Below are 8,724 nucleotides of genomic sequence, written 5' to 3'. Positions count from 1 at the left end.
CGTTTTGAGGACTGCATGAGTTAATGTATGTAAAGCATGTAGAACAATGCCTGTCACATTAAAAGCCCTAGGAGTGTTTGCTATTGCTATTTTTTTAACTCACTGTGCTTATTGTGCTTAGATTGACCACTTCAGATCATTTATTTATTCCTTTAATCAATATTTACTGAGTGCCTATGATATTCTGGGCATTATGTACAGTGATCCTTTTGCTGTACGGTAAGCCTTGGCATGGTCATCTGGAAATCCTTTTGCACTCTTGGTTGTACTTATTATGGAGGCAGTAAGACCCCAGAGAAGAAACCGCTGACCAGTGCACCTAGGCATGCAGATCCTTTGGCAGCCTCAAGAGAGGCTCCCAGAACAGCACAGAAAGAACAGAGGCAGACAGCGGTCAGTGAAAGACACAGTGTCAATTCAAGCAGATGTTTGCCCCTTCCCCTCATCCTCTTCTCTCTAGAACTTTGAGGTATTTCCAGGCAAGGGGGAGGTTGGAGGGAGAATAGGGATAGATGAAGGTAGAGGTATGAAGAAATCTTGCAAATGACTAAGCTTAACTTTATGCCAATATGGAAAGATAAAAGTTGAAAATGGAACTAAATTGATTTAGAGAAAATCACTAGGGTAAAGCATGTAAAATTGCTGATATCTGACAATTTTTGACATGCAAAAACATCAAATTGATGTTGTTCAGCCTCTAAAAGGTGCAATATTTCATGTACCTCCTGAGTTCATAGAAAACATTCATAGTTGCCACACCTGCTTTAGTTTTTTCACTGTCTTAGAAAAGCTCAGATATAAGAAATCTTCATCAGGACTTTCTCTCCTTAAATTGAAAAGTAAAGACAAATTTGGGAACATGGTTACCTGTGTTAGAAATTTGATGAATGATAGCTCAGAAGCCTAAATAACAACTGATATGTGGAAGTCTTATTTATTCACTCTATAAACCAACATCAACTGATTGGATTTCCTTTCTTTAGTCCGTTTTCTAACTGAATCCTAGTAATACTCCTTCACAAAATAGATTTGTTAAAAAGCTCAGCAATATTAGAGATCTCCAGAAATTTTCAAGGATCACAGTAAATGGTAGGCTGTATTCCTGCCAATTTCTTCATACTCACTAAATGTTTAGGTATATTCTCATCTGGTTGGCTACAGAGAACAGGCACTTTTTTTTTTTTTTTGAAACAGAGTCTTGATCTGTCACCCAGGCGGGAGTGCAGTGGCGCGATCTCAGCTCACTGCAAGCTCCCCCTCCTGGGTTCACGCCATTCTCTTGCCTCAGCCTCCCAAGTAGCTGGGACTACAGGTGCCCACCACCACGCCCAGCTAATTTTGTTTTTGTATTTTTAGTAGAGAGGGTTTCACCGTGTTAGCCAGGATGGTCTCGATATCCTGACCTCGTGATCCCCCCGCTTCAGCCTCCCAAAGTCCTGGGATTACAGGCATGAGCTACCGTGCCCGGTCCAGGCACATTTTTTAAGGATGACTCTCTGTATCACCAGGATTGTAGACAGTTCATCTAAAATGAATGCCAATGCATGTGTTACACATCTTAAAAACAAGTGTACCCAATGTCCAAGCAAATTCTCCACCTAGAAATTTACTTGAAGAAGATAATTAAAGACATACATAAACATTTAGTTGCAATGGTTGTATCAGTCAGAAAATAACTGGCACATTCAAACCAAGATAATTAGAGTGGTGTTAATTCATAAAGATGTGGAGGAGTTGTAGAAAAACTGCAAGGGATGGTGCAGGTGCCCAGGACTAGCAGCAGCAGCAAAGCTATCACCACCCTTAGGCCCAAAAGAAAGGGACGGGTTCTGAGAACTGGGAAGGAAGTGTTGTATAGAGTTAGCCACCTTGAGAAGAGCACTCTTCGGTCGAGAAGTACAGCCAGTTCTAGGAGCCCTCACAACAAAGGAACCAGGGGACTGACACTCGGATCTCACCCTCGTCCCTCCAATCTCCTGCTGGGGAAAGATGTTGTCTGAAGCTGACCGGAAGCCAGAGGGCAAAGGAACTAGTTAATGTAACCCCTGAAGAAGAGTAGAGCCGAGAGAAAAATGGAAAAGGGTAGAAAGTGGATATGGAGGAATGAACAAGAGAGATCTGGCATAAAGATGTTCATTGAGGCACTGTTTATAATAACATAACATTGGAAATAATCTAAGTGTCCCAAACTGGAAGGAAATATAAACAATTTAAGGTATATACGCCAAGTGAAGTGCTATGCAATCCACTTGAAAAATGAAAAGCAGAAGATAGCTAGCTGATCACTAATGATACTTTGTTTAAAAGTGAAAAGGCAAAACGCCAATGAAATAATCATATTGATTTGGTAGCAATAATGGGCTTTAATTTTCAAAAATAAATGTTTTTTACTAGTCTTACCATTCATTACGCTGTTATAAGTCTGTAACATCCAGTATCCAACCGTAATTTGAAATCCAAACAAATCCTCAATACATGGAAACTCACACTTGAATGTTCTACTTTAATATCCTAAGCCATATAGAATTACATACACGATAACAAGAGAAAACACTTCTTTAGCCCTGCCTTAAATTAAGAGGAGACACACAAATACATGTGTTACCTTTCAATTATGTCAAAAGACAATACAAATCTGTTGGTTAGGTATATCTCTGTTCACTGAATAATACCTGATTCACCTTCTTTCCCAATTATTTTATTTTAAAACCTTAACGTTGTTAGCATCAGGAAATGGAATAAATAGTGCCTATTCACAAATCATTTGCATCCAGTTTTACAATATGTAAAAGAGCCTTATAATTGCCTTTCGTTGAATTGGTATACCATAGTCCACCGTAAAACTGAAGGAATGATACGGCAATCTTCAAGAATTTTACCTACAAAGTGAATGTGCACACTTTGGCACATTTTCTAAGCCCTAAAAGTTTATTTAAGGCCAAGTGTGGTGGCTTGCACCTGTAATCCCAGCACTTTGGGAGGCTGAGGTGGGCAGCTCACGAGGTCAGGAGATCAAGACCCTCCTGGCCAACATGGTGAAACCCTGTCTCTACTAAAAATACAAAAATTAGCTGGGCGTGGTGGCGCACGCCTGTAGTCCCAGCTACTCAGGAGGCTGGAGCAGGAGAAACACTTGAACCCAGGAGGCAGAGGTTGCAGTGAGCCAAGATCTTGCCACTGCACTCCAGCCTGGTGATAGAGTGAGACTCCACCTCAAAAAAAAAAAAAAAAAAAAAAAAATTTTGTTTAGAAAAGGAATTCAGTGGATGAACTTGTAAATAGTCCTCTCAGATTTTGAATCTATAAAAATTCATCACATTGTTGTTGGGACAAATTGAGATAAGGCTACAATTTTTTCCAAGTCAATATATTGAGAAAACAGAACTGTATTTCTACAATAAGTCACTATCTTTTATTTTTTTAAAGAAAATCAGTGAAAGAAAAACAAAAACCTTTGGTTCACTTATGTACTCATGAGTGGAAAAAAAATTATAATGTAAATCCCACTCCTTAAAAAACTTAGGTACAAATTACAGCACTACAGATAACCCTCCATTTACTTCTTTTGTTTCACATGGAGACCTTGGTGATTCAATTCATTTTAAGACACCTAAGTATGAGTTCTCCAGGGAAATATTACACAAACTGGAAGCATCTTGGAACTTTTAAGTATATTCCAAAATATATATTTTTATGCATGCTTTAAACAAACAGTATTTTTTAAAATCAGAGAATCTAAACAAAAAGAATGATGAGCACTAGCATCTGTTTTCTGACTTTAGCATTTAAGTAGTCTGACATAGCATTCATTAGTAACCAAGCTGCCCTAAACATGTACAATCCAAATCATGATTTGTTAAATATTACACCCTACTTCCCCAGAACATTTAGGCTGGTCATAAAGTTAAAAATGTGTGAGTAAGTACATAAGCATCATCAGTTATGGACAGCCTCTTGTATAAATTGCTGTTTAGCAATACACAAACTGCTTCAAAGATTTATGCTTATGGGTAGACATTCAACTATATCAATAAAACAGCACGTCCTGAAAATATGGGCACATTTTAAAACCTACTAAGATGATTCTGTTAACCACAACCGTCCCACAATATGACTGAGTAATAATAAGAATCTACTTTAAAAGCAAAAAAAAAAAAAAAATTAATCAGCATAGCGAATGATTGATTCAACATAGCTCCTAGGGAACAGACCAGTCACCTGATTGAAGACTCCTTCATATAAGCCATCACCATTCTTTATAACATAAATGACTGCATCCTCCATAAATGACAGCTCATCACCCTTGTCTTTTGTATAATCATACACTGCAATGATGTTCTCAATATAATTATTGGAGGACCAAGCAATATCCTTATCTGCATATGAAACATTATACTGAACTACTGCAGCCTCCTCATCTTCATAATCCACTGGAGTGGGTGGTGGTGGAGGTGGAAAGTCATCAAACATGAGAACATTATCTGGTGGTGTCAGTGGTGGAGGAGTTGAACTATCCAATAACAGGGAGTGAAGGTGTAGGTATAGCAATGTGAATACTAACACTACTGCTTCCTCTGTTTTCTTGACTTGCCTTCCTCCACTACTTTCATTGTGTGCCTTGATTTCTGATTTAATGAAGCTGACCTGCCTGGATTATGATGACTTCCAAACCTAGCAGGATGCATCATATATATAGTCATTAGAAACAGTTGGGGGTTTAATGGGTTCCAGGGTTTTATAAGGAGTATTCTGTCCCAGTAATTCCTGGCCTCATATGGGAGGACTTGGTGGTTTTGGATAGAAGGATTTGTTCTTGGCAGTGTGCCATTTTTTTTTTTTTTTTTTGGCAGAGTCTTGCTCTGTCACCCAGGCTGGAGTGCGGTGGCACGATCTCAGCTCACTATAACCTTCACCTCACAGGTTCAAGCAGTTCTCCTGCCTCAGCCTCCTGTGTAGCTGGTATTATAGGCACCCGCCACCACGCCCGGCTAATTTTTTGTATTTTTAGTAGAGACAGGGTTTCACCATGTTGGCTAGGCTGGTCGCAAACTCCTGACCTCAGGTGATCCACCCGCCTCGGCCTCCCAAAGTGCTGGGATTCCAGGCGTGAGCCACCGTGCCTGGCCAGCAGTGTGCCAATTCTTGCAGGCTGGTTATTGACATGCTTGACACCATGGCTCACATCATTCAGAACTGTGTAGGCAATGTGTATCCGAACATACCTTATAAGACGCTCCATATTTGCAGGCGCTATTACTTTGTGAATTCTTGATGTAATTTTATGTATTGTCCAAATACCAAACTCTCTTTGAGCCACTTTCTCTTTATTAATATCCACAGTCTGTGAGATATGATTGATGAAAGACTCCATTCTTCAAAGTTGAAAGGCTTGGATGTTCAGCAACTGGAGTACATTGTTAGACACTGCAGTTTTTTGATAAGTGACACTAACTAGAGATCTTGTTATGTAGGCTTTGGTCTCTTCTAAAGCTTTTCTCTTGTCTTCACAGTAGTTTGCCACCTGGGTCAGGTTCTGGTAACTCTATCAGCGCCCTCTTGTGAGGCAGGATCTCCTCCTCTAGTAACATCTGCAGCTCTGCCATTTTCCACCCTTCTGTATTGGTTCCTCTTTCACTAAAGAAACAGAGGCAGCAAGTTCTACTGAGGCTCCCAGCACCTCATAGCCTGGACCCAAACCACCTTGCCACCTGGTGTTGTCAATTTGTTAATATTTTGTTGAGGATTTTCATATCTATGTTCATGAGAGATATATCTGTAGTTTTCTTGTAATGCCTTTGTCTGATTTTGGTAGTAAGATAAGTATGGCCTCACAGAATGAGTAAAGTACTACTTCTGCTTCTATTTCTAGAAGAGATTGTAAATAATTAATGTAATTTCTTCCTTAAATGTTTGGTAAAGTTACCAGTGAACCCATCTGGGCTTTCTGTTTTGGAAGGTTATTAATTATTGATTCAATTTATGTAGTAGACACAAGCCTATTCAGATCATCTATTTCTTCTTGTGTGAGTTTTGGCAGATAGTGTCTTTCAAGAAATTGGTCCCTTTTTATCTAGGTTATCAAATTTCTGGATATAGAACTGTTCATAATATTCCTTTATCATCCATGTATTAATAGTATATATGGGACTTTCAGTCATGTACTCTTTCATTTCTGATATTAGTCATTTGTGTTCTCTCTCTATTTTTCTTAGCCTGGCTAGAGGCTTATTACTTTTGTTGATCTTTACAAAAAACTAGCTTTTGATTTTATTGACTTTCTCTATTGACTTCCTGTTTTCAATTTCATTGATGACTGCTCAAATGTTTATTATTTCTTTTCCTCTGTTTACTTTGAATTTAATTTGTTCTTCTTTTTCTAGTTTCCTTAGGTGGAAGTTTAGATGATTGACTGTAGATTTTTCTTCTTTTCTAATATATTTATTTAATGCTATAAGTTTCCTTCTAAGCACTACTTTCACTGCATCCCACAAATTTTGATAAGTTGTATTTTCCTTTCATTTAGTTCAAAAGATTTTTTAATTTTTCCTGAGATTCCTTTTTTAACTTGTGTGTTATTTAGAATTGTTAAATCTCCAAGTATTTGGGGATTTTTCCAGCTATCTTTCTGTTATTGATTTCTACGTTTAATTTCCTTGTGGTCTGAGAGGAGATATTGTATGATTTTTATTGTTTTTAGTTTGTTAAAAATTAAATGGGTCTGTCTTGGTGAATGTTCCATGGAAGCTTGAGAAGAATCTATAATCACCTGTTATTGGATGAAGTAATCTACAGATACCAACTATATCCAGTTGATGAATGGTGCTGTTGAGTTCAACTATGTACTTACTGATTTTCTGTCTGCTGTATTTGTCCATTTCTGATACAAGGGTGTTAAAATCTCCAACTATAATGGTGGGTTCATCTATCTCTCCTTGCAATTCTATCAGTTTTCACTTTATGTATTTTGATGTCCTATTGTTAGGTGCATACATATTAAGGATTATTATGTCTTCTTGGAATACTGACCCTTTTATCATTATGTAAGTTGGTTCTTTTCTTTTCTTTGAGACAAAGTCTTGCTCTGTGGGCCAGGCTGGAGTGCAGTGGCATGATCTCTCACTGCAACCTCTGCCTCCCAGGTTCAAGCGATTCTCCTGCCTCAGCCTCCCGAATAGCTGGGATTACAGGCATGCACCACCATGCCCAGCTAATTTTTTTATTTTTAGTAGAGACAGGGTTTCACCATGTTGGCCAGGCTGGTCTCGCACTCCTGACCTCAGGTGATCCACCGGCCTTGGCCTCCCAAAGTACTGGGATTATAGGCATGAGCCACCACGCCCAGCTGGTTGGTGAATTTTTTTTTTCCTCTTAGTACTTTTAAATATTTCACTCCATTCTCTTCTAGTTTGCATGGTTACTGTGGAGAGGTCATATGTAATCCTTATCATTGTTCCTCGAAAGGCAGATTATTGTTTCTCCGGCTCTTTTCAAATTTTTCTTTGTCTTCATCTGAAATTTGAATATAATATGTCTAGTTGTAATTTTTTCTTTGGCGTTTATCCTGCTTGATGTTCTCTGAGCTTCCTGGATCTGTGCTTTGGTGTCTGACATTAATTTGGGGAAATTCTCAGTCTTCATTGCTTCAAATATTGCTTCTGTTCCTTTCTTATCCTTCTGATATTCCCATTATGTATATGCTATGCTTTTTGTAGTAGTCCCACAGTTTTGAATATTGTGTTCTGATTTTTCAGTCTTTTTTCTCTCTGCTTTTCAGTTTTACAAGTTTCTATTGCAATATCCTCAAGCTCAGAGATTCTTTCCTTAGTCATATCCAATCTCTAATAAGCCCATCAAAGGCATACTTCATTTCTGTGACAGTCTTTTCGTATCTCTAGCATTCTTTTTTTAGAATATCCATCTCTCTGTTTATGTTGTCTATTCCATGTTGTCTGTTTTTATCATTGAAACCCTTAGCTTATCGATTATAGGTTTTCTTGGGGGAATTTGTATTATTTTAATTATTTTTATGTACAGAAAACTCAACAGTGTACATTTAACTCACTTTGGTGGCAAGTTCTTTAGCCTTTGCCTTTTCCATATGGGCAATGTGAGCCACAGACTTGGGACCCAGGGCCTTGCCTCCCCATTGACAGTGGATCTCACCAGATCTGTCATTGTAATTGGTCCTGACAGCTTCCACCAGCTTAGCCAAAGCCCCTTTGTTTTCCGAGTTAACCTGTGTGAAAGCAACATTGGTGTAGGTCTTCCTGTGGACTAGACATCCCAGCCTTGCCTTCCTTTGGATAATGCAGTAAGGGGCCTCCATTTTATGACACAGGGCAGGCAGGAAGACAAGCAGCTTGATGGGCTCCACATCCCGTGCAATCACCACGGGCTGAGCCTTCTTGTTCTCCACCAAGGTGGTGACGATGTTAATTCCTGCTCAAGGGACAGGTGGTCTCTTAGTGAGGATGCCCAGTTTGCCCGGAGCTTTCTTCTCAGCCAGGGCCAACAGCCTCTGCTGCTTCTCTTGCTTTGTCTCTGGGCCAACTTAAACAGCTGAGTAGCTGTTTGGCGTTCCAGGGCCTGGATGAACTGGTTAATCGCAAGAGGCACTTTCAGCCACTTATAGGGAATGGCTCTCTGCCCTCATATAGCGGGGCCATTTCACAAAACGGGTGAGGTCCCTTTCAGGCTGGATGTCCTGACCAATGCCAAAATTCT

The 8,724-nt window shown here is 39.2% G+C and overlaps 1 pseudogene; it reads right to left on the bottom strand.

Annotated features, from left to right (window-relative positions):
* Positions 1 to 4,161: 4,161 nt before the first annotated feature.
* On the bottom strand, positions 4,162 to 5,672 carry LOC112629156 (annotated as a pseudogene).
* Between the last annotated feature and the right edge of the window lie 3,052 nt (positions 5,673 to 8,724).

This window comes from Theropithecus gelada, chromosome 7b (genome assembly GCF_003255815.1).
Source record: "Theropithecus gelada isolate Dixy chromosome 7b, Tgel_1.0, whole genome shotgun sequence".
Classification (NCBI taxonomy): domain Eukaryota; kingdom Metazoa; phylum Chordata; class Mammalia; order Primates; family Cercopithecidae; genus Theropithecus; species Theropithecus gelada.
Note: the sequence above shows the minus strand (reverse complement) of the source record. Positions and strands in the feature narration are given on the sequence as shown.